The 24,672-nt window shown below is 39.2% G+C and overlaps 1 long non-coding RNA gene across 2 annotated transcripts in view; it reads right to left on the bottom strand.

Annotated features, from left to right (window-relative positions):
- Positions 1-24,672, bottom strand: part of LOC140496988 (uncharacterized) — a 71,320-nt gene that overhangs the window by 20,765 nt on the left and 25,883 nt on the right. The window contains exon 2 of one of the 2 annotated variants that reach the window (XR_011964488.1): positions 21,736-22,054. This is a non-coding gene — a long non-coding RNA (uncharacterized lncRNA). Of the gene's footprint in view, positions 1-20,550; positions 22,055-24,672 lie in introns of those variants that run through there. The other variant, XR_011964489.1, reaches the window with a different exon arrangement.

Below are 24,672 nucleotides of genomic sequence, written 5' to 3'. Positions count from 1 at the left end.
TTGTGCGGCTGCTGGAGATCCCGACCCTGAAGCCCGCTCGGATCTGTTCCTCTCGGTGCCGCGGCCACGGCAGGGCTGTACTCAGCTCCCAGTCCCGGCGCCCAGTCCGCAGCACGAAGGACCTTTTACGAGAGGTTTGCAGGTCTCTCCGGAACAGAAATCTCCCTCGCTCCAATGTTCTGTGGCCTCTGGGTGCAGAATTCGCTGTGAGTTACTTCTTTGTAGTTGTTCTATGGGTTGTGGGTTCGGAGCTATGTGTATGTGCGTCTTTCTACTATGCCATCTTGGCTCCGCCCCCCTCAATATTTGTAACTCTTGAAATTTTTCACTATCTGGATAGTGGGTGGGATTACACACACACACACACACACACACACACACACAGCACAGAGTGAATTGAATAGGATGGGATCATATCTTAAAAAAATGAAATTAAGTGGTGAGAGAGAAATATATTGGGAGGAGAAAGGGAGAAATGGAATGGGGCAAATTATCTCTCATAAAAGAGGCAAGCAAAAGACTTTTTAGTGGAGGGAAAAAGAGGGGAGGTGAGAGAAAAACATGAAGTTCACTCTCATCACATTCCACTAAAGGAAGGAATAAAATGCACACTCATTTTGGTATGAAAACCTATCTTACAATACAGGAAAGTGGGGGAGAAGGGGATAAGCAGGGTGGGGGGGATGATGGAAGGGAGGGCATGGGGAAGAGGGAGCAATTTGAGGTCAACACTCTTGGGGAGGGACAGGATCAAAAGAGAGAATAGAAGCACTGGGGGGCAGGATAGGATGAAGGGTAATATAGTTAGTCTTACACAACACGACTATCATGGAAGTCATTTGCAAAACTACACAGATATGGCCTATATTGAATTGCTTGCCTTCCCAAAGGGAATGGGTAGGGAGGGAGGGATGAAGAGAAGTTGGAACTCAAAGTTTTAGGAACAACTGTCGAGTTCTGTTCTTGCTACTCGGAAATAAGAAATACAGGTAAAGGGGTATAGAAAGTTATCTGGCCCTACAGGACAAAAGAGAAGAATGGGGACAAGGGGAAGGAAGGGATGATAGAAGAGAGGGCAGATTGGTGATAGGGGCAATTAGAATGCTCAGTGTTTTGGGGTGAGGGGAGGGGACAAATGGGGAGAAAATTTGGAATCCAAAATTTTGTGAAAATGAGTGTTAAAAGTTAAATAAATAAATTTAAAATAAAAAAAAATTAAAAAAAAATTTGTTACTTCAAAAAAATAATAAAAAAAGACACATCTTAAATTTAATAATTTATTGTAAGTATGTTTTTCCCACATTGAAATTTTAATGATGTAATGTTGTGTCATATAACTATATAGTATCAGATTATAAACAAATCATTATACACACCTACTTCTATTGATGCATGATGAACTTTTTGAGAATGTGTGGCATGCTTACCTGTCAACACTTGCTTGTTAAGAGCTGTCAGCAGACTTAACCACTATTTGGTTATAATTTGCATTTTGTATGTTCATTTGAAAAATAATGTACTTACTACAACTTTAACTGTTACATAACAGATAAACGTGTACAAACAGTTTTTCAAAATTTTCTTCTCTTCTTTTCTTATGCTTCCACTGACCCTTATTGCACATGAGGCTACTATCTCCCTTCCTACCCCCATCATTCAAGCATCCCCAGGGGATGGTATCACCCACTTTGGGAACCTATGATTACATTTCTTCTGAGCTATTGAAATTGTACTCTGCTCATAGAACATAGCACCTTCTTTGATGCAGGAACACCATGCTGGACAGTCCTATGCCAGTGTCTCCTATGTCTCACAATCAATCCTAAAGTTCTTCAGACAGACTTGGAGAGTGTACTTGTATTGTTTCTTCTGACCTTCATGTAAGTGCTTACCTTGTGTGAGTTTTCCATAAAATAGTCTTATAAGCAAACGGACATTTGGCATTCAAACAATGTAACCTGCACATCATAATTGTGTTATCTGTAGTAGTTTCAAATGCTTGGCAATTCAGTTTGAGAAAAGACCTCAGTGTCCAATACCTTATCTTGCCAGATGACAATTCATATTGCCAGACAATTCAAATGGAAACAGTTCAATTTTCTGGCCTGGTGCTGGTATACTATCCAGATTTCACAGACATACAACAATGAGGACAGTATGACAACTCTGTTTGGTAGGCATCCTAGTACCTCTTCTCTCCCACATTGTCTTTCAGAACCTTCAAACCACAGAGCTAGCCCTGGCAATGAGGGTGTCAACCTCATCATCTGTGTGTATATTCCTGCAAAGTGTACTGCCAAGCATTAAAAATTTCTCCATTTACTGTAATAGATGGTGCAGTACTGGCTAGTGGAGAACCTCTATTTTTTTGGTGTGGTCAGGCCAAAATTAGCACAAGAGCCAATGAACTGATCCATATTCTGTTGAGTCTCAGTCTCAGAATCTGCACAGAGTGCACAGTCATCTGTGAATAAAATGTCATGCACCAACTCTCCCTTCACTGTACTCTTGGCTTACAGACTTTTCAAGCTAAATCATTTACCATCAGTGTGGTAGTTGATCTTGATGCCATTGTTATCCCTGATGATGGAGTCTGACAACATCACTGAAAATATTACTCTAAAAAGCATGGGAGTAAGCACACAAACCTGCTTCACTACCTTGGTGACTGAGAAAGCATGAGAATATCATTCATTATTCAGAACTCATTCAAGTAGACTATCATGAAAATGGCATACAAAACTGATGAACTTCTCCAGGAAGCTGAATTTTACCTGATCTTCCACAAGCCATCATGACCGACAGTATCAAAGACCTTGGTCAACTGACATTTCTCCAGGAGTTGTCAGGCAACCAACAACATGTCAACCTTTCCTCAGCCCTTTGTGATACTACACTGGCTCTCAGGTAGATGACTGTCTTCCAGATCAGTTGATTTAGGAAGTATGTTGATAATTCATTTTTGCTTATCATTAATGTAATTTTGCTTCTTAATGGAAAGATCTTTCCCAACCATTAATAGGCCCATGTGACTTGCTTAAGTCACATGGAAACCTGAGTCACATGAGTCAAGTCACATGTAACAGGAAGGGATGGAGCAGGAAAGGTGGAACAGAAAAAGGCAGAGCCCGAGCAGAGCTTAGAGGAAGTTGGTCAGAGAGCAGTCAGAGCTGGGAAGGACAGTGGAAGCACGCAACAAGGATTGTAAAAATTTCTTTGTGGGAAGGCCTGATAATGTGTATAGACTTCTTGGTTACTATGATGGATTTCTTTGTTGCTATGGTGGATTTGGCTTTCTGATATTGGGATTTGGCTTTCTGGTGTTTGAATAAATGTTTTGGTTCCATTTTCCATGTGGAGAGTTTGTTGTACTTTGTAATCTGGAATTGTGCTGGCATATTTATGGCTGCTGTAGGGGCTGTGAATATCATGTTGGCACTACATTTGGCAATGAGAATGGGATCGTGAAATATTAGACCTCTATTTGGAGGCAGATAGACTTTAGAGAAAGAAATGGATATTCCAGTATTTACCTTATTCCTCTGAAACAAGAGAATGGGCCAAAAGCACAGGGCTCTGTGAAAACTGGGAACCAAGGCTACATAAGGGAGAACCTAGACATTTAGAAAGATGTTTGCAAGGAATACCAACAGAAATGGGGAAAGAACTGGCAGAGGTACGTAGAAGAGGCTGAACCTTGCTAACAAGTTATTACCTTATGTGTAAAAGCAGAGACAAGTTGCTGGAAGAGAAAGCTCAGATGGAAAGGGAGTTGGCTGGTTGCATTAGAAGCTTTTTATGCTGCAACCTTCAAACTCCTTTAGAAGAGCAAACTAGAAAGTATCAGGTGGTAAAAGAAAAAGCTATTCATTTAGCTTAGAAGAAGAGATTCAAATGGAAGAAGAGTGCATACAACCTTTGTACATTCAGAACTGGCCTAGTTGCCACAATGATGACCGTCAGGCACAGGAGGAAAATGTAACAAAGTCAGACTTGAAACAATGTTAGAGGGAGAAGCTTCTCAGGCAGAGGCATGCTCAATACTAAGGCACAAACAGGAGAACCAGGGGGGCAGCAGTATTTAGGAAGATAATTGAGGATTTTACTCAGCAGGAGGTCACAGATATTTTGAGTCAATTCACCCAAAGGATGGGAAAATCGTCGGTATCTTGAATAGTAAGAAGCAGTGAAAACGATAAATTTCCTTGAGAGAGAAGAGTAAATAGTCAGAAAATTCAAAATCAGAATAGATACTTCTTTTGGAAGAGTAGATGGCATTTCAACTAATGAACTATACAAATGTACGGAGAAAAGGGGCTTGATATTAGACTTAGCAAGGAAATAAGAACTGCCCTTATAGATCCTCCCAAAACATTGTATCCAAGTTCATCATACCTGCAGGGAGAATAGGAAATTGACTAGGTACCAGCTCAGATTAAAGAAAGTATACCTCTAGCCAGAATGATGACCCCCAAACTGCAAATTAGAAAATAGTAAATAACAGTGAACCATCATATGGTAGTGGGTTTATGGACTCCAGAAGCATGGCTGAGCCTATATCTTCTCTGCTTCTGGTTATTGTCTCCTTGTTTCTTTATGGATTTTTGTCTGTTCAACTGTTTATCAGATCTGCTTTCTGCAGGTTTAATACCCTCCACCTGAAGATGCCTAATCACTTAAGTTGGATGTCACCCCCTGTCCATGACTGGCATGTTTTACCCCTGGACCTCATGTTGACCAAATTATGGATGTCAGCTAAAGAACAGACCTCTCGACTGGGACCTCTTAGGTCAGGGACAGCTCTACATCCAATTTCATAGGAAATAGATATGGAAGAAGAGATCTTCACTCCTTCACCCAAGATTTTAGGCCCCATTCATTCGAGGGGGGAATGATAGGGTGCTTGTGCTCAAGCCCCAGCCTCAGATACTGTTTTATGTGGTTATTTTGTGTGATTCCTGTTATAATTATTATAAAGTTCTGTTGATACCAGTTGCCCCATTGACCTATATAATGGATAAGACAGATCTTGGGGCTGAATGTATTATTAATGTATTTTTAGTGGAATTAATGTATTTTTAATGGAATGGGAAGATTTTCCCATCCATTAATAGGCCTATATGACCTCCTTAAGTCACTTAGAAGTCTGAGTCACATGAGTTTGAATCACATGAGGACTGTGCTGAGAGGAGCTTGCTCAATGGGTGGAACAGGAAGGGGTGGAGCAGGAAGAGGAATGGTGGAGCAGAGCTAAGAGAAAGTTGGTCAGACTGGTTAGAGCTGGGAAGGACAGAGAAGGCAGGCAGCTGGGGCAGCAACTAGCATGAGTGGGAGAGTTTGTTTGTGATTTTGTTCAAGGGAGCTAGTTTGTGGATACCCTATCAGAGGAAAGGCTTGGGGATGGTAGTGCCCTCTGCATTGTTATTTTGTATGGATTTCTTTGTTGCCATGATGGATTTGGCTTTCTGGTGCTAGGATTCAACTTTCTGCTGTCTGAATAAAGGTTTTGGATCTGTCTTCCATGTGGAGAGTCTGTTAACCAAATACTATAGTATTCCTTTATTGTAGTGTTGTCAAGAAGGGAATATAAGTGAAGGTGTTAAACTGAATTGATTAGAAACTTGAGTTTTCCCTGACTGCCACTGTTGTTCTTTGTGCTGAATAACCTATGAAATGAATGAGAAAGATCTTGGGATTGAATGTATTAATAATGCATTTTATCTTATTGTTAATGTAATTTTGCTTCTTAATGGGAAGATCCTTCCCATCCATTAATAGGCCCATGTGACTTGCTTAAGTTACATGGAAACCTGAACCGCATGAGTCAAGTCACATGGAACAAGAAGAATGGAACAGGAAGAAGCAGAGCTAGAGCAGAACTGAGAGGACAAGCATTCAGAGCTGGGAAGGACAGAGGAAGCACGCAGTTAAGGCTGTGAATGTTTGTTTGTGGCAAGGCCTGAGAATGTGTATAGACTTCTTGGTTACTATGATGGATTTCTTTGTTGCTATGATGGATTTGGCTTTCTGATGTTGGGATTTGGCTTTCTGGTGTTTGAATAAATGTTTTGGTTCTGTCTTCCATGGGGAGAGTCTATTATATTTCATGAGTCGGAATATTCATGATGGCTGTAGACTCTGTGAATATCACATTGGCACTACAGAAGAACTCTGGCAAAAATCATGCCAGCAATGAGAGAGACCCCCTAGTGACTATCACAGGAAACCTTTTTCCTTCTCCCTTATGGACAATGGAGGCATCCTTGATCCCCTGATGGATAATTCCTCTTGGCATTTAACGCAGAAAGTTTTACCTTTTGAATGAGCAGTGGATTCCCTGCCTTGTAAATCTGTGCTAGAGTGGAAACAGCATCAGGTACTTTTGCCACATGAAAGGAGCCTAATGGCATTTGAAATCTCTTCTTCAGTTGGAAGTTCAGCTAGGGACGGATTGACTTCAATCTGAGGTATATGGTCAGTGGCTTCAGCACTGGTTCATCACAGTCTATTGAGAACACTATGGGAGTGTTCAGCCCATCTCTACACAATCATGCCCTTATCACTATTCAGTGTTGCTCCATCAGCATACACCACAGTCTTTGACCCATAAACAGCCTTCAGGGCATGATAGAAGTGCTTTGACTTGTTACTATCAGCATAAAACTGAATTTCATTTGCCTTCTTACTGAGCCAAGAATCCTACATCTCTCTAAGCTTCATTTGCACTTTACTTTTAAGGGAATTATGTTCTGCCTTCTTAGAGATGAATAAACTATCCTGCTGGTAAACCCTGTGGAGTACTCGTTTTTTTATTTAGCAGCTTCTGAATTTCCTTATCATTTTCATTAAACCAGTCCTAATGTTTGCAAGTGTTCTGTCCCACATGAGTAAATGCAGTGCTGCCCACTCCTTTTTTGCTCCACTGTTGCCAGCTGTGTGTTGGCTCAGCTTTCCCTCCAAGTTAGCAACAAACTGTGTGTAGAAGCACTCTGATCTATTGATATTGAGTCTTCTGATAGTCATCTTATCTTGAGGCCACAGCTTTTGTTGAATGTCAGTGTTTATTTTGGAGAGGATAAGTCCATGATCATATAGTCCATAAGTCTATGATCAGTCCAGCACTTTGCACTACGTGTTGCCTGCATCACTCTCCCACCTGTCTCTCTTTTTTCCTTACAATTAAATACCAATGTTTGCTGCAAGAGTACATCCATAAAGTTTTATTGCATTTAGTTAAATTGCAGACAATATTGGTAATGAGAAGGTCATGAGACACACAAGTCTTCAGTAGTAAGTGAAGGGCTGAGGAATGGTTGACATGTTGTGTGCTGCCTGAGAACTCCTGTAGAAATATCAGTCTGACCAACTGATACTGTCAGTTGCTATTTCTGACTTCATTCCTCCCAAGGACTTCCCACCGTGTTTGACAGTCTTCTTTCAGCACAATAATGATGAGGGTTTCTAGGTTTTCATAAAACTTTTCTTTGACCTCATCAAAGTTTGTCATGATGGGAACATATGCACTGAAGGTGGTGTTATGGCACTTTCCTGCAAGTGGCAACTGCATTGCCATGAGCCTGTCCTTCCCATCTTTTGAAAGGTATACAAGCTTGTTGACTAGATTAGATGTCACTAGATTAGACTAGATTCATGGCACTCCCCATCACTGACCACTCCAGAAAAACATGTATCCAGCTCTGAGTTCAATAAGCTGGCCTGCATTTGCCAGCTTTGTTTCTCTCAGGGTTACTGTGTGATACCTACTGAGTTCTCTCACAAGAGCTTTTGTCTTTCAAGTCTAATGGATTTCATGTTGTCCATAAGCATTCACACATTCCATAGCGAGTGGAATCATCTTCACAAAAAATTTTGTACATTTTTTTTTGTTTCAACCATGGTGTGGGATCCCTACCTGCCATGGTAAGCAGGCCAGGGTTAGATGAAGCAGACTATTTGAGGGGGCATCTTTTCTAGCTCCTAACTCATACCAGGAGAAATGTGGTTCTTAAAAAGGCTGTTCAGACACCCAGGGGCTGCCAAATCTCACTGCTGTTTCAGGATGACCCTAGGCCCTGTGTCATGTGTGTGTAGAGTTGTGACTATAGCTCCTAGTGTATCTGTACCTGCTGCATCATCATTAGCCCATCTCCACAGGACTTCAAAGTGGGTAAAATAGTAATATAATATAATAACATATTTGAATAGTAAAATGTAAAATGATATGAATGATGCTTTTTGACTTGCACGTAAATTGGACTTCAGTTAGGCAAAGTCATCAGCTTCAGTCTCTCTTCCAGTCATCAAAGTCCAATGGTAAGACAAAAGTCAAAATGATGGGTGAAGTTTTGGGATACAGTAGATGACCTTGGCATCTTCAATGTCTGACCAAGCTCTAAAAACTCCACAGCACCTGCTTCCACCACTTTCATCACCATTGAAACAAACTGTTCTCATCCACCTATTCTACCAGGGAAGTCTTCACATGCTTGGGGTAAACTTTCACCTTCCTCCTTTGAAACAAATATGGTCCTCCTATTTAAACCAAAGAGAGTCAAAACAGAAAGAAAACTATATTCCTAATGGATATCCTTGCAAAATGTATTTTCTCATTTCTCTAAATTATCTATTTTTGCTGTTTTGCCTTGTCTGAAATTGTAATTGCTACTCCTGCTTTTTTGAGTTCAGTTAAAATAATAAATTTTGCTCCAACTTCTTATATTAATATGTCTTTATATTTCAAATGTGTTTCATATAAACAACATGTTTTTGGATCCTGCTTTCTAATCCATTCGGTAGCCTCTTCTGTTATATGGTTGAATTCATTCTATTCATATTTATAATAATGGTCATTAATTGTGTATTTTCCTCCATCCCATTCTCTTACACCTTTTCCTTTCTTTGTTCTCTGACCCTTCTTTATCACAGGTTCTTACCTTTTGCTCTTCCTTTTAAGCCCCTCTTCACAATACCCTCCCACAAGCTTAGAGTTTGTTTTAATCATGTGCTTAATCATTCTTGAATGTCTTCCTCTTATTCCCCTCTTTCCTCTCTACCTGTTCCTTTCTGCTTCCCTGTTGAGCTGAATATATTTTTGCACTAAATTATGTGTTTCTACCCTCCTTTTAACTATTTCAGAGTAAAGTTATTCAGTGATGCCCATTCCCCCTCCAACTTCCACATATGTATAGACTTATACACCCTGATTATTTGAAGTAATAAACTGAATTTGAAGTAACATCCTACTCTGTAACAGTGGCAAAGATGACACAATTGCCTGTTGATGGATAACATAATTATCTTTCTTGACCTTTCAGGACTCCTTCCAATTTCCATTTGCTAATCTGCCTGGTTTCAGTTCCAAGGAATAAGATGTCCTACCTTGGGCAACTAAACCCACCACCTAGCTGCTGATTCAAGCCTTGATTGACACTACCTCCCTCAGCCTCCTTTCCCCTCTGATTGGAGGGCTGGAGGATGGATTACCACACTGCTGTTCTGCGTGGTTTCAGCTCCAGGGGAAAAAATGGGTACTCCCTGGTGTCCTCCTCTCCACTCACTTTCTTCTCTTTTTGTTTGTTATCTCCCCCTTTAGACTGTAAACTCCTTGAGGGCAGGGACTCTTTTTCTTAATTGTATCTCCAGCTTGGTTCAACATCTGGCACATATTAAGGACTTAATAGATGTTTATTGGATTAGATTGGTTTGAATTGGATTGGATTGACTCAATCCACTACATTGGACACTCTTCCACTGACCTTCTTTAAGCCCAATCTTCTCTGGGCTTTTCCCCCTAGTTATTTCCTCCTACTTACTCCTTCTCATTCACCTCTGCTAGTTCATCATCCATATAATGCCCCCTAAATGAGGATGCTATTCAAGTTTCTATCCTAGGTCCCCTATTCTTCTTACTTTATACTATCTCTTAGAGACTTCATTGGCTCCATGAGTTTAATTATGATCTCAATACTTCCAAGTCTATATTGGTCATTTTCTACCCTTCAAATGCACTCCCTTCCCACTTCCTCCACATTGAATCCTTCTCTTTAAGATGCAGCATAAGTACCACTCTATATGAAGCTTTTCCAAATTCCCCCAATTACTAAGTGCCCTTCCTATCAAGCTGCTTTGTAAATACTTTGTATTTTATTCTCTTTATTTTGTATATACTTCTATATGTGTTTGTTGGCTTCCTCATTACAGTATAAACTTCTTAGGGCAGCTAGTGGTGCAGCGGATAAAGCACCAGTGCAGGAGTCAGGAGGACCTGAGTTCAAATCTCACCTCAGACATTTGACACTCACTAGCTGTGTGACCTTGGGCAAAGTCACTTAACCCCAATTGCCTCATCCTGGGTCATCTCCAGTCATCCTGATGAATATCTGGTCACTGGATTCAGATGGCTCTGGAGGAGAAGTGAAGCTGGTGACCTGCACAGCTCTCTCTCACTGAAAACAAAGTCAAGTGCAAGTCATGTCATCATTTCTCTCATGGTATGGTCTTCTTTGGCAACAGAGGACAAACACACAAACTCCTTGGGAGTAGGAAAATGAAAAATGTTGGAGGAGCTATGAAAAACAGGCACATTGATGCACCTGTGAACCTAGGAATACATACAACCATTCTGAAGAGCAATTTGGAATTAGACACAGAAAATGTTATTAAACAGTTAATGCCCTTTATCCCATATAACCCTTAGAATTCTGAGAGGTAAAATATCCTTGCTTTGGGGACCCTACTTGCCAATGAGAAGGCTGAGAAAATAGCTCCAGTGCCCATGTTACACAATAATTAGGATGCCCTAGCTTTGGATTTCTTTTCTTCATTCTCTTTGGATTTCTTTGTTATCTGACACGCCTTAGATGCCACAATGATTACCATGTCTTAATGACATACTACAACAATGAGGACTTTCTTCAAGCTCTCTTTCATGAAAATTTGAAATCAGTGAAAAGTAAGGAAGGAATTAAAGTATGGAAACTGTGTTTTTCTATGCCTCCAAAAATTACAGGTCCACATTTGTTTTTTCTGTGGCATTCAGTACAGGGGCTTTATCATACAGTAGAAACTTTACAAATTTAATTCATTCCAAGATTCTGTTCATCATCAATTTATTTGTATTGTAAAGTGAATCTTCCCATAGGAAATAATGTAAAGTCAGATGATCGGTACCACATCCCCAAAAATATTCATATAAAAATAATTATTTATAATTTTGAGTAAGTTTTTGTCTCAAATGTACCTGAAACACAATAGCAATGATTAGTACACAATATAAACTGAAAATAAAATAAATTAACCTGCACTTTACCTTTGAGAAGAGTCGTGGCTGGCATGAGGGAGACAAGAGAGAGGAGGAGGAGGAGGAAGGGTTGTTGTTTGGAAGGAAAATCTCCTTCTATGAGAACATCAGGTATTTCAACATCAGGAGTATTCTCTCTTACGCTTCTTTCACTAAAAGTAAAGCTAACGCTATTGCCTTCATTTGTTTTTCATTTTTTAGAATCACTTTCATGTATTGACTCACTGATTTTTTTTCTTTACATTCACTTCTGACTAGGAATCTAAAATCAGCGAGTCAAAATGCTGAATGAGGCCTATTAGGTGGTATACTTCTCTGAGTCAGTTTACCTTTGTTTAACATATGAAAGCAAAAAATACAAAAACTATTGCCCTGTGAGCATCCTTCCTTCACAAGCTATTCAAGTCCAAACATAATGTTTGTATTGTAAATTTTTGTTCATCCTGAAAGACAAATTTTGTGAAAAATTTTTCCTCATCCAGAGAAGCATACATAAATCAGTTTACTTGTAAACTGAGGTTCTACTGTTCTTTATGATAAGTATGCCGGTGATTTTTACAATGGTATCATGTGACTCTAATAATAATGAGGCAATGTGATACTGGACAAAGAAAATCTGGGTTCACATAGACAGATGTACCATCTTTTTTCATTGGAACCTTGGGCAAGTCAATAATCTCTCTAATCCTCAATTTTTACACATTTGTAAAACAAAGAAGTTGGCCTTACTGACTTTTGAGGACCCTTGTAGTTCTAAATCTATGATCCCATATATGATATTTGGTAGACATCAGTTACTGACCTTCAAATTATTTATGGATCTTTTCAAAAGATTTGGAACATGGTAATGTTCTTACTTTAAATTAATACTGAACCACAAAATACACATTGAACATTTTCTTTGTTCTGTTCTCCCTAAATTCACCTTCTTCATCCATTCACATAGCATTTATAACACTGGTTAGCCAACTGGTCACTGTGTTTATTTATGGTTTTTTTGTTGTCATTTTGGTTTTTTGGAGAGGCAATCAGGGCTAAGTGACTTGCCTAGGATTATACAGCTAGTAAGTGTTTAAGGCTGGATTTGACTCCAGGGTTAGTGTTCTATCTTATTGTGCTACCTAGTTGCCTTTATTTACCTATGCTTTGAAAAATTAAATGCCAGAGAATGATCTGTCATATGCCCAAATATTTAAAGTAGCATTTTGGGGGAGAGGGAAGAAAAAAAGCTAGAAAAGGTACATCCTGTAGCCTGGGGAATGGCTGGGCAAATTGTGGTATATGAATATGATGGAATGGAATGTTCAGTAAGACATGATGAACATGAGGAATTCAGAAAATCACTAGAAATGTGTATGAATTGATAACAGAGTGACATAAGCAGAACCAGAAAGAAAATAGCATTGTGTAATGTAGGGAGCTGGCCCTGGAATAAGAATATCTATGGTCTAATACTGCCTCTGACATAACCTTGGGCAAATCTTCTTTAGGCTTAAATTTTCTCAATAGTATAATGAAGGAACTGGATTTTAGTAGATGACTCAGGTCACTTTCAGCCCTAAACCTAATATCCTTTGATCCTATACACAATGACTTTTCAAACCAGATTAATGAATTCATTGGGACTTCCTAGTAATTAAATCCTCTCTTCTAAAGTCTTAGAGAATTGTCAGCAACAAAGAAAATTTAAGTGCCTTACCTAGGGTCATTAGGTCACCATGTATTGGGGATGGAACTTCCTGACCCCAAAGCTGGCCCTTTATCCACTATACCATGATCCCTCAGATATCTAAGAGCTACAATGATGTAAAAAAATAACTCTAAAACAAAATTGAATTATAAGAGATTATAAAGATCAATCTTGGCTCTGGACAGAATAGAGAATATAGTCTTAGTAAAGTGGTAGATGACTGTTGTTATAAAATGTGGATATAAAATGTCAGACATGGTCACTATTTCAGCTGTTTTTGCTCCTTTTTTTGATTGCTTGTTTGTTAGAAGTTGCTGATTTGATGGATGGGTAGGATATATGCAGACATGGATGCAGAATAGAAACAAGACATCAAGAAAACATTGGTGCTCTTAAATTTTAGGTAGGCTGTAGGTAAGATTTTTTACTATGTTTATTCTTTTCTGATGCTTATATCAAAAGATCTGGCTGTGATGTCTCTGATGTTTGACTATTTTTCTTTATATATTCATTTCTTCTTAAATTTTACATATTCAAACAAATGACCTCAAATCAACCACATGAAAGGCAACAGTGACACCTGATGTTCAGATGTTTTGTACCCTCAATACATTTTCTTCAGTTGCTTTAAGGGAATACAAAATTTGAGCACCAAATATCATACAAAAATTTACTAGAGCAGCTTAACTTCTCTAAAAAACAGTGCCAAAGAATTGTCCTTAAATGGATTAGAACACCTTCTTACTCATTTTCATTTGGTTAATTATTTTTACCTAAGAACCAAAAGTCTAGATTATAATTTCTAAAACAAAGAAAAAGACCCTGAAGTTACTTAGGATTCAGCTGGCTTATTCTATCTATCTATCTATCTATCTATCTATCTATCTATCTATCTATCTATCTATCTATCTATCTTCATTGTCATCATCATCTTTGCAATCATTCATTCTCTCTCCTTCCCACTGTCCTCTTCAACTGAAAAAGTGTTAAAAAAAATTAAGAGATGTTAGTGTACTACTGCTTTCTTGGAACTTTTTGGCCCATTGTGAACTCTGGTCACATTTCCAACTCCTATTTCAATCTAGTCTTCATTGTTTGACTGCCTTATTTGCTGTCTTCCTTTTTATGGAAAGCTGTGAACAACATCAACTAAGGCCCTTACCAGGTAGCATGGACTATTTTTTTTTTCTATAAAAAGCACTGACGTTGTCCACAATGCTTGACCTGGGAACTAAGGCTCAAACTGTTGTAGCTTCTCAGTCACCCAAGTACAAGAAGTCAATACAACGAGAAGGCATTGGCATTACACATGCTTCCAACAGGTTTGCCACCATGACAAAGGAAAAGAAAATGAAACCTTCATCCGGCTGACTCTATGCTATATCCTTGCTGAAAATTCTTTCAATGTTATTTTTTTAATTAATGAAATTTTTTGCATGACTTTTGCAACATTTTTTTAGTTGCCAAAAAAGTTATAGGGCCAACACTAGAACCACCTTGTTATTTTTCTTCTTTGGAAGTGGAATTAATCCAGAAAAAATAAGAAACATAAGAAAGAACTCACTATTTGACAAAACTGATGGGAAAACTGGAAGGTAGTCTGGAATAAATTGGGCTTAGAACAACATCATATGCTATATTCCATAATAAATTCAAATGGATATGTAACCTTAATATTAAAGATCATACCATAAAAAAATCAGAAGATAACCAAATCATAATTCCTTTCCCATCTACAAGTTGGAAATATAGTCTCTACCAAACAAGGAATAGAAAAAATTACAAGATATGAAAATGATAACTGATTACATGAAATTGAAAAGCTTTTGCACAAACAGAATTAATGCATCTAGGATAAAAAGGGAATCGATCAAATGGAGAAGAAAAAAAATTTGTATAAAAGTACTCTAATAAGAGTTTGTTTTCTAAGCTATATGGACAACTAGCTAGCTAGGTAGATACAGGGCATCCCAAAAGTCTTAGCTCAATTTAGCAAAATCCATTCCCCAGTAATAAAGTGGTAAAATGCTATGAAAAAACAATTGTCAACATAATTATCAACTAGTAATAGTCATATGAAAGAATATTTTGAATCATTAGTAATAAGATAAAATCAAATCAATACAACCTCAAGTTTGAAAGGTGGGAATTTGCAGCATAAGAAGTGTTGTAGGAAGATAGGCACACTAATACTGATGGAGCTGTAAATCAGTATAACCATTTTGGGGGAAATATTTTAGAATTATGCAAATAAAGTGATTAAAGTGTCCATACCTCTTGATCCAGAGATTCTATTGCTATGCTTACACCCAAAGGAGATAATTAATAAGAAAAAAAGTCCTCATGGGCACTTAAATATTAATAGCAGCAATTTTTGTGGTAGCAGGACAGAGTCAGGACGATGGAGTAACAGGAAACAATGAAGCTAAGCTCCCATACATAAAACTCTTTCATACCTAGAAAATGCACCAGACTGAATCCAGATAAATCCAGAAAAACGTCACAATGAATCATTTGTCCAACCAGCTTGGTACAGTGAGACACAGAAGTCTCCAAACAATGGGGACAGGATCAGGGCAAAAGCATGCCATATACCAAACAACCCAGTGCCCAGGGAAAGGCAGTTAACTAGGCAAGCGTAAACCCTGGGCCCACATCAATGCACCCTCTGACCCATGTTAGAGCACTGTAGTGGGGACAGATGCCAACTGGCAGTTTTGTTACTAATCAGTTTTGGGTTACAGATCCAAAGGGTACCTGGGCTGGGTGAGAGCGAGGGAAAGTGTTCCTGTTTAGGGAAGTTCTGCTCAGAATACTAAGGAAGAAGTTCAGAAGCTAGCAGCATCAGTGTAGCTCAGACCCCAGAAGCAGAGTGAGGTCTCTGTTTCAGCATCTAACCATGCCTGTAAAGGAAAAAACAAAGTAAAAATCCCAGACCAAAGGGGAGCCTATTCCACCACTCTGAATCAATGGAGCCTTTCCAAGTAGCTAATCCTACTATACTGTTTTCTAGTAGCAGTCTATTATTGCTCAGACCAAACACAGGTCAGGAACTTGCAGAGCTCAGACCAGGAGGGCAGCTATCAGATGTTGCTCTGGATCACATCATACTGAGAGCACTGAAAAGCTGAAGTTCCCTCGTCTTTGCCTGAGGTCTTGGAATATCACAACATTCAATACCTCAAGAAAGCAGCAACCAGACCTTTCCTCCAGAACATCAGAAAACAGCCCTAACATCAAATCTGAACTTGGACAGCAGACTGGAAGAATGGGCAAACAAAAAAATCTCACTATGAAGAGCTATTATGGTAGCAGGGAATCACAAAAGCAGAGGAAGAGAATGACCTCAAAATATTTATAAACAATGCCTCTGAGAAAAGCACAGCTTGGGCACAAATTCAACTAGAATTCCTCAAAGCGATAAAGCAGGAGTTCGAAAAAATGAATGAAAAATGGGGTTTTTTTGTGTGTTTTTTAAAAAATTATTTATTTATTTTTAGTTTTCAACATTCACATCCACAAGATTTTGAGTTCCAAATTTTCTCACCATCTCTCCCCTTTGCCCACTCCAAGACATCATGCATTCCAATTAGCCCTTCCATTAATCTGCCCTCCCTTCTATCAAACCCCTCCCTTCCCCTCTATTTTCTTGTAGGGCAGGATAGATTTCTATGCCCCATTGTCTGTGTGTCTTATTTCCCAGTTGCATGTAAAAACAAATTTTAACATTTGTTTTTAAAACTTTTGAGTTCTAGCATCTCTTCCTTCCTTACTCCCTTCCTATCCCCACTGAGAAGGCAAGCAGTTTGATATAGTTTGTACATGTATAGTCATGCAAAATGCTTCCATAACAGTCATGATGTAAAAGACTAACTATATTTCCCTCTATCCTATCCTGCCTCCCATTTATTCTATTCTCTCTTTTGACTCTATCCATCCTAAAAAGTATTTTCTACTAATCACCCCCTCTTCTCATTTGCCCTCCCTTCTATCATCCCCCCACCCTCACTTATCCCCTTCCTCCCTACTTTTCTGTAGCTTAAAATAGATTTTCATACCATGCTATGTGTGCATGTTATTCCCTCCTTAAGACAAATCCAATGAGAGTAAGGTTCACTTTGCCCCTCTCACCTCCCCCCTTTTCCCCTCCATTGAAAAGACTTTTTCTTTCATCTTTTATGGAGATAATTTTCTCCATTCCATTTTTCCCTTTCTCCTTCCAATATATTCCTCTTTCACTCTTAATTTTATTTTTTAGATATCATCTCTTCCTATTCACCTCACCCTGTGCCCTATATCTATATGTGTATAATCCCTTCAACTACTCAAATACTGAGAAAAGTCTCAAGAGATACAAATATTATCTTTCCAAGAAGGAATATAAAGAGTTGAACCTTAGTAAGTCCCTTACGATTTCTCTTTCCTGTTTACCTTTTCATGCTTCTCTTGATTTTTGTGTTTGAAAGTCAAATTTTCTATTCAGCTCTGGTCTTTTCATCAAGAATGCTTGAAAGTTCTATTTCATTGAATGACCATTTTTTCCCCAATGATCAGTGGATTCTTTCAATATTCATTTTACCCTCTGGTTCTAGAATATCAGGGCAGTTTTCCTTAATGATTTCTTGAAAGAAGATGTCTAGGTTCTTTTTTGATCATGGTTTTCAGATAGTCCAATAATTTTCAAATTGTCTCTCCTGGATCTTTTTCCAGGTCAGTTGTTTTTTTCCATGATATATTTCACATTGTCTGCTATTTTTTCATTCCTTTGCTTTTGTTTTATAATTTGTGATTTTCATAAAGTCATTATCTTCCATCTGTTTCATTTTAATCTTTAAAAGCTTTTAGATCTCCTTTTCAATCTGGCCAACTCTGCTTTTTAAAGCATTCTTCTCCTCATTGGCTTTTTGAATCTCTTTTGTCATTTGGGTTAGTTTGTCTTTTAAAGTGTTATTTTCTTCAGCACTTTTTTGGGTACTTTATAGCAAGCAGTTGATTCGCTTTTCATTATTTTCTTGCATTACTCTCATTTCTCTTCCCATTTTTTCCTCTATTTCTCTTACTTGATTTTCAAAATCCTTTTTGAGTTCTTCCATGGCCTGAGACCAATTCACATTTGTCTTAGAGGCTTTGGATATAGAATCTTTAACTTTGTTGTCTTCTTCTTGTATTGTATATTTTGGTCTTCCTTGTCACCAAAGTAATATTCTATAGTCTTGATTCTTTTTCCAGTTTTTGCTCATTTCCCCAGCCATTTATTTGACTTTTGAGTTCTTTGTCAAAGTAGTTCTCTGTTTCCAATCGGGGTGGGGGGGGGGTGTACTGTCAGCTGCTCGATCCCCCCACAATCTATAGGTGTAGAGCTCCAGAAACAGAAGCTGCAGCTGTCCCTGCTGCTGCTGCTGTGGCTGCCATAGGCTTCTCCACCCCCTCCCCCACCCTGGGACTTGGGCTGGACCACTCTACTCTCTCAGATGGGTCAGACAGGTTTTTCCCACTGTCCTTCCAATTTGTCCTCAGTATTTTGGAAGCCGCTATAAGTGCCAGAAAATTCAGTCCCCCTGAGACCTGTTCATGTCCAGTCTGTGCTGGGACAGTCCATGCTGCACTGCACTCTGCTCCCAGCCCACCGACCTTCCAGGCTGTCTTGGGCTGGAGATTTACTTCACTCAGTCATTCTGTGGGTTCTGCATCTCCAAAATTTGTTTAGAGTAATTTTTACAGGTATTTGGCTGGGCATGGGGAGAGAGTGCTAGCAAGTCTCTGTGTCTACTCCACTATCTTGGCACCACACCTCCCCTGAAAAAATTTTTTTATGAATGAAATTAGAGTGCTAAAGGAAAACATTAGTAAAGAAATGAGAGCTATGGAAGAGAGAATTGAAAGGGGAATTAACAGCTTGGCATAAGGAGTACAAAATTTTGCCCAAGTAACAAACTCCCTGAAAATTTGGATGAACCAGTTAGAAGCCAATTACTCTGTGAATCAAGATTAAAACAAAATTAAAAGGGTGGAAAAAATAGAAGAAAATATTGGATAGATCATAGTAGAAGCAGATCCAAAACTGACCTAGAAAACAGATTGAGAAGAAGAAAAAAATTGAGAATCAATGGACTACCTAAATGTTGTGATGAAAAATAGCGCCCCTAGACATGATATTTCAGGAAATATTAACTTCCCAGCTCTCTTAGAACCAGAGAACAAAGTGGAAATAGGAAGAATCCATTGGTGACCTCTAAAAATAAACCACCAAATGAAAACTGTCAGAAACATCATTGCCAAAATCCAGAGTTTCTGGGTCAAATGAAGATTATTGTGAGCAACTGCCAGAGAGAAAGAATTAAAATTTTGAGAAGTCACAGTTAGGGTCACACATGACTTACAAGTTGTCACTATAAGAGAGCAGAGAACTCAAAATATAATATTCCAGAAGACAAAGGATATTGATTTACAACCAAGAATAACTTGCCCAGAAAAACTAAGTATAATGCTATCAGGGAAAAATTGATTTTTAATAAAATAGAGGATTTTTAAGAATTCCAGATGAAATAGATGTATAGAAATATTGAAAGTAATATTGAAGTTTAATCACAGGAGTTCATAGAAACATAAAAATGCAAACATGAATGAAAATGATAAAGGACTACATAAGTATAAATTGCTTATATCATCATCAAGGGTCATGCAGTAGTCTAGATAAGACCCAGGGAGTGGTTCTATTATGTTTTGATGATCTTAATAGAAAATGGAGAGGGAAAGAGGTGAGGAGGTGGAGAGGGAAAGGAAAGTTACAGAAAAGTATCTCATGTCATTGTTATGCAAGTATACATCTATATAAACAAGAAGGAGGGGCGGGAGGGCAACAGTTGATGTTTCAGTCTCATCTGAACTGGTTAAAGTATATGGAGAGAGGATAAATTAGGGAAGGAATTAGTCCTAAATTAAACACACTTTAGCTAAGGAGACATAAAAATGTTAATAACTCTTTTGAGGTAGCAAAGAATAGAATGCTTGAAGAAGTTATAGTAAAATATATGTTATAATTGCTGGGAAACTGAAAAGCAGTTTGGCAGAAACTACGTATAGACCAACATCTCATACCATATGCCAAGATAAGTTCAAAAATCAACATGATTTATACATAAAAGGTAATAACATAAGTAAATTAGGGGAGTATGAAATATTTTACCTGTCAGATTTATGAATGAGAAGAATTTATGACCAGACAAGAGATAGAGAGCATTACAAGATATAAAACTGATAAGTCTGATTACATGAAATTAAAGTAATTTTGCAGGAGCAAATTCAAAGCAACCAAGATTAGAAGGAAAGCAGAAAACTAGGTGGGGGAGGGGGATTTACAGCAAGTTTCTCTGATAGGCTTCATTTCTCGAATATATAAGAACAGAATCAAATTTATACAATATGAGTCATTGCCCAATTGATAAATGGTCAATGGATACAAACATGCAGTTTTCAGAAGAAGAAATCAAAGCCATCTATAGTCATATGAAAAAATCTTCTAAATCAGTATTGATTAGAGAAATGTAAATGAAAACAACTCTGAGGTACCACCTCATATTTATTATATTGACTAACATGACAGAAAAGAAAAATGACAGACGTCAAAGGGGGTGTGGAAAAATTGGGACGCTAATGCATTGTTGATGGAGTTGAGAATTGATCCAACCATTCTAGAGAGTGTCATGAGGTTTATGATTTTCATATTAATTGATACTCTGTGTATAATGACTATGCTAACTATCTAGACTTGTTGAAGCTTCCTTACTTTCCAGGGGATCCTAGCCTGAAAGCTGAGATTGTAGCCAACATGTGGCTGCTGAAAGTGATCAGTCAAATTCCCTGATATGCTAACAGTCCCCATGCTTGTAACTGCTAAGAGAACAAAATCAGTTGCTTCACTCCTGTTCCCACCACACTGACTCTGGTTCTGTACCCTGCTGAATGATCAGAAGGCTCAACTACCCTAATTACTTGAGATAATCACAAGGCCCAATGATTCTAATTATTTGGAGACTCTTCACATGGCACCCAAGAATGCCTGTGTTTTGTGGTCCAGGCATGGAGACTATTTACTCAAGACCTAAGAATGCCTGTGCTCTCATTCAGCCTTTTGTGAGTTTCAGGCTTAAAAACTCTACCCCTGCCATAAGCAGGCAAACCTCCCTTCTCAGGAAGGTGGACTTTGCTTGCAAGCTGTTTTCATCACTCTGAAATTAAACTTCTGTTTGATTCCTGACTCACCTATCTCTGACCTGCTTTGACCTATCTCCAACCATCCACAGCTTAGAGACTGGTCTAGTCCAAACTTTTATTTAAAATTTTGTCCAAAGTAATTTGGAACTATGGCCAAAGGGCTTTCAAACTGTGACCCATAGATCCAGCAATACCACTACTAGGTCTCTATCCCAAAGAGATTTTTTGAAAAGAAAAAGACCTATATGTACAAAAATACTTATAGCAGCAATTTTTGTAGTGGCTAAGAATTGGAAATTAAAGGTGGTGCAGTAGATAAAGTACCAGGCCTGGAATCAAAAGACCTGAGTTCAAATTCAGCCTCAGATACTTACTAGTTGTGTGACCCCAGGAGAATCACTTAACATACTTTGCCACCAAAAAGGGGAACAGGATATTCAGGGAAGACTAGCTCCTCTGGTGTGAGGGCTGGTAAGTCCTTTCTAGGGCTGCTTTCCACTTTTGGTGTACATCTCATTCACTCAGCTCTCACCTGTGACTCCAAGAAGCTGTAGCATGTGCACTGGCCACACCTCAGTAAACCCTTTCAGCAGATGGGTTAAACAGGATGCAGAGTAACTGAGGGGTCTCAAACCTATAGGTGAGTTAGGGCAGTGTCTACCTCAAGCACATGAAGACTTCCCCCCAGCAGAATGGGCTGATGAGAACAATTTACTCCAGTGGTCATGACAGCAGTTGAAGCAGGCACTGTGGAGCACTTAGAGCTTGGTTAGACATCAAAAACTCCAAGGTCATCCACTGCATCGCAAGTCATCATCAGTCATCTTGATTTTTGTCTTGCCATTGGAATTCTGCAAGAGAGAAGAAATTTGATGACTTCTCACATCACTCAGGTCTCACTTAAATCCAATTTATGTGCAAATCAAAAGACATTATCCATGCCATTTTACCATTTTTTTCTACCTCAAAAACTTGTGGCAACAGGCAAGTGATGAAGCAGCAGGTACAGATACACTGGGAGCTGTAGTCACAATGTGCAAACAAGCAGCCCAGGTCATAGAGTCATCTTCTCACTGGATCAAAGCAGCAGTGGAATTCAACAGAACCCTAGCTGTCTGAGCAGCCTTTCTTAAGGACCATACTGCTCACATTCTGTCAAGAGGAAGAGGATAGAAAATGTGCCCTAAAAATAGTCTGCCCAACTGTAATGGTAATTTAAATGGGAAGATCTTTCCCATTCATTAATAGGCCCAGGTGACCTGCTTAGATGACATGGAAGCCCAAGTCACATGCAGTGGGAGGAGCTTGCTGAATAGGTAGAACAGGAAGTGTGGAGCAGAGCTGAGAGGAAGTTGGTCAGACTAGTCAGAGTTGGGAAGGACACAGGTAAGCAGGTACAGGATACTCATGAATGTTTGTTTGTGGGAAGGCCCCAGTGGTGGTGGGAGGGGTGAGGAGGGAGACTTGTCCTCTGCAGTGCTAATGTGTATTGACTTCTTGGTTATTCTGACATATTTGGCTTTCTGGTGTTGGGATTTGGCTTTCTGGTGTCTTAATAAATGTTTTTCCTCTTTCTTCTTTATGGAGAGTCTGTTACACTTTGTGATTCATAATTACACTGGCATACTCATAGTCACCCTTGGGACCGTGAATATTGCCTGGGCAATACATTTGTTGTAACAAACAAGACCAGAGGGTATAAAATCTCTATTTGGAGGCAGAAAGGATTTAGAGGAAGAAATGGATATCCCAGGATGGGATGATTTACTGTATTTCTCCCTGGCAAGGGAATGGGTTAAGAGTACTGGATGCTGTGAGACCTGGGAACCAAGGTTACAGGAGGGCAATCCTAGAGACTTGGAAAGGTGTTTGCAAAGAATACCAATAAGACCAGGGAAAGAACTGGCAGGAGTGTGTGGAAGAGACTGGATTTTATTAACAGGTTACCATATTATGTGTGAAAGCACAGATGAGTTGCTGAAAGAAAAAATTCAGATGGAAAAAGAGTTAGCTAGTTTGCATGGGGATTTTTGGCATTTGGGATCTCCTTCAAAAGAGGAAGTTGGGGGGGGGGGTGTCTCAGGTGGAAGAAAAGGCTGCTCATTTAGCTAAGAAGAAATAGAAGGCTAGTAAAAGAAGTGTGTATACAACCTTTGCACAGATACAGCCTAGTGGCCACAATGATGACTGCCAGGACAGTGTGTGGACACAAAATGTAATGAAGTCAGAGTTGGAAAATGAAACAGTGTTACAGGGGATGACTTATAAGGCTGAAGCTTGCCCCAAACTAAGGTGAAAACAAGAGAATCAAGCAGGGAACATAATGTTTAGGGAGATAATTGATACTCGGTAGGAGGTCACAGATATTTTGAATTAGTTCACTCAAAGGATGGGAGATTTGTTAACATCTTGGATGGTAAGAATTAATGATGAAGAGACCAGAGGAGTATCTATAGAGGGATTGTTTGAAATGTATAGGTATCACTCAAAATCCTTTTGTACAGCAAGGCTTTAGTGATTACAGTATGCAAGGAGGTAACACTACAACTAATCTGTTAACTTTGGCAGCAGAAGGATGCAGTAAGTAAGCAGTATCCTACTCACTCTATGTGGCCTAGTGGAGATAGACCCAGAGGTTCACTTAGGGACTGTATAAGAAAGTTAAAGGAGGAGGTAATGAAGACTGTCTTAATGACAGAAATGCAGATGCATACTATGATACCCTCTTAGCAGTTTGCCATAGGAATATAATAGTGAAGACAACTCCTTGCTGGGGATGGAAGCTCAATTCCATGTGGACAGTCTTGGGTGGGTAAAGGTGGGAACTTCTAAATCTTAGAGTTCTCACGAGGCCCCCCAGGAAACGACTGGGAATCGAGGTGAACCGAGCTATCTTGTGTATTTCCGCCTCTTCCCGTGAGAAACGTGATGGGAGAGAGCTCTCCCCGCCCTCGAGATTGTCCCAGATCTGGGCACACCTATTGTTATCTAACAGGCACGGTATTCAGGTGCAAACTATGCGGCTGGAGAGCTTAATTAGGATCAGGAAAGCCTGAAAGCGCTCTTAGCTCGGGAGGGGCCCTGACCTACAGAAGGCCTCTCCTCCCTTTCCCTCTCTTCGCTCTTCCCTCCCCCTCTCTCCCCACTTACACTTCTGCTTCCAATCTCTTATTATAAGATCTTTGCCTCCTTGGGAGATTCTTCGCTCCCTCCTAAGGAAGAATTCCCCTGCACTTGTAACCAGAACCCTGAATAAAAGCTTAACCCTTGTTCGACTCTGAGAGGTCTCTTCTCTCATAAGACTATCCGGTTTGGCCAGCCGAAGACCTGCGAGAAGTAAGGTAAGAAGACTCGGGTAGCCCTCAGGCCTCTAGGCCTGGCAACTCCTCCTGTTTACAAGCACCTAGAATTGACTCTAATAATTGGGGAAATATGGCACCCTTTTTTTCAGAGGTGCTGGACAAGATTT

This window comes from Notamacropus eugenii, chromosome 3 (genome assembly GCF_028372415.1).
Source record: "Notamacropus eugenii isolate mMacEug1 chromosome 3, mMacEug1.pri_v2, whole genome shotgun sequence".
Taxonomy (NCBI): Eukaryota; Metazoa; Chordata; class Mammalia; order Diprotodontia; family Macropodidae; genus Notamacropus; species Notamacropus eugenii.
Note: the sequence above shows the minus strand (reverse complement) of the source record. Positions and strands in the feature narration are given on the sequence as shown.